This window comes from Anopheles moucheti (assembly GCF_943734755.1).
Source record: "Anopheles moucheti chromosome X unlocalized genomic scaffold, idAnoMoucSN_F20_07 X_unloc_4, whole genome shotgun sequence".
NCBI lineage: Eukaryota > Metazoa > Arthropoda > Insecta > Diptera > Culicidae > Anopheles > Anopheles moucheti.
In genome coordinates this window covers 15,001-17,500 of record NW_026453548.1, presented here as the reverse complement: position 1 = coordinate 17,500, position 2,500 = coordinate 15,001, and positions in this window count along the sequence as shown.

Below are 2,500 nucleotides of genomic sequence, written 5' to 3'. Positions count from 1 at the left end.
GGTTCGTTCTCAGTTATCCCTGTGTTCATGGTTTTCGTGTGCTTCCATAGGTTTGGTCCGTGTTTTTGAGTACTCTTGTCCATGATTTTCGTGTGCTTCTAGAGGTTTGGTCCGATTTTCAGTACTCTTGTCCATGCTTTCACATGCTCTGATAGGTAGGTTCGTTCTCAGTTATCCCTGTGTTCATGGTTTTCGTGTGCTTCCATAGGTTTGGTCCGTGTTTTTGAGTACTCTTGTCCATGATTTTCGTGTGCTTCTAGAGGTTTGGTCCGATTTTCAGTACTCTTGTCCATGCTTTCACATGCTCTGATAGGTAGGTTCGTTCTCAGTTATCCCTGTGTTCATGGTTTTCGTGAGCTTCGATAGGTTTGGTCCGTGTTTTTGAGTACTCTTGTCCATGATTTTCGTGTGCTTCTTGAGGTTTGGTCCGATTTTCAGTACTCTTGTCCATGCTTTCACATGCTCTGATAGGTAGGTTCGTTCTCAGTTATCCCTGTGTTCATGGTTTTCGTGTGCTTCGAGAGGTTTGGTCCGTGTTTTTGAGTACTCTTGTCCATGATTTTCGTGTGCTTCTAGAGGTTTGGTCCGATTTTCAGTACTCTTGTCCATGCTTTCACATGCTCTGATAGGTAGGTTCGTTCTCAGTTATCCCTGTGTTCATGGTTTTCGTGTGCTTCCATAGGTTTGGTCCGTGTTTTTGAGTACTCTTGTCCATGATTTTCGTGTGCTTCTAGAGGTTTGGTCCGATTTTCAGTACTCTTGTCCATGCTTTCACATGCTCTGATAGGTAGGTTCGTTCTCAGTTATCCCTGTGTTCATGGTTTTCGTTTGCTTCGATTCGTTCACTCTATTACTCTTGTCTTTGGTTTTCGTTTGCTTCGATTCGTTCACTCCATTACTCTTGTCTGTGGTTTTTCGTTTGCTTCGATTCGTTCAGTCCATTACTCTTGTATGTGATTTTCGTTTGCTTCGATTCGTTCAGTCCATTACTCTTGTGTGTGGTTTTCGTTTGCTTCGAGTCGTTCAGTCCATTACCCTTGTCTATGATTTTCGTTTGCTTCGAGTCGTTCAGTCCAATACTTACCCTTGTCTATGATTTTCGCTCTAAGCCCAGTCGCCCTGCGCTCTGGAAATCACATTCCAACTCTATCACCGATAGCGCTCACACCTTGGAAACCACATTTCACCCAGGGGACCTTAGGGTGGATTTTGAGCCTTTCGGGATTGCGAAACCATCATTTAACACTCTAAACTTAATTTCCGCAATCCCAGACGCACTTTCCATATGGTCTCCAAAAATGCGTGTGAGCTGACCTGGTCCCTTATAATAGGCAATGAACACGATTTTGGCAAAATATTTTTTTCAAAATTTTTTGACTCACCGGGTAAAATCGAATTTACTTGGGAAAAATGTTCTAGCAGGGGCCCTCCCATACAAATTTTTTTCTTCTCAAAAATGATTTTCGTTTCACTTTTCATACTCAGGGGAGTCTAAAATTGATGTTTTGAGTCACCATGAAAAAAAAATTTTTTTTGACCCGAGCTTGTGTCGCGACCCAAAAATCGACTCACTTGGGAAAAATGTTCTAGCAGGGGCCCTCCCATACAAATTTTTTTCTTCTCAAAAATGATTTTCGTTTCACTTTTCATACTCAGGGGAGTCTAAAATTGATGTTTTGAGTCACCGAGAAAAAAAAATTTTTTTGACCCGAGCTTGTGTCGGCGACCCAAAAATCGACGCACTTGGGAAATATGTTCTAGCAGGGGCCCTCCCATACAAAAATTTTTTCTTCTCAAAAATGATTTTCGTTTCACTTTTCATACTCAGGGGAGTCTAAAATTGATGTTTTGAGTCACCGTGAAAAAAAAATTTTTTTGACCCGAGCTTGTGTCGGCGACCCAAAATCGACGCACTTGGGAAAAATGTTCTAGCAGGGGCCCTCCCATACAAAAATTTTTTCTTCTCAAAAATGATTTTCGTTTCACTTTTCATACTCAGGGGAGTCTAAAATTGATGTTTTGAGTCACCGAGAAAAAAAAATTTTTTTGACCCGAGCTTGTGTCGGCGACCCAAAAATCGACGCACTTGGGAAATATGTTCTAGCAGGGGCCCTCCCATACAAAAATTTTTTCTTCTCAAAAATGATTTTCGTTTCACTTTTCATACTCAGGGGAGTCTAAAATTGATGTTTTGAGTCACCGTGAAAAAAAAAATTTTTTGACCCGAGCTTGTGTCGGCGACCCAAAATCGACGCACTTGGGAAAAATGTTCTAGCAGGGGCCCTCCCATACAAAAATTTTTTCTTCTCAAAAATGATTTTCGTTTCACTTTTCATACTCAGGGGAGTCTAAAATTGATGTTTTGAGTCACCGAGAAAAAAAAATTTTTTTGACCCGAGCTTGTGTCGGCGACCCAAAAATCGACGCACTTGGGAAATATGTTCTAGCAGGGGCCCTCCCATACAAAAATTTTTTCTTCTCAAAAATGATTTTCGTTTCA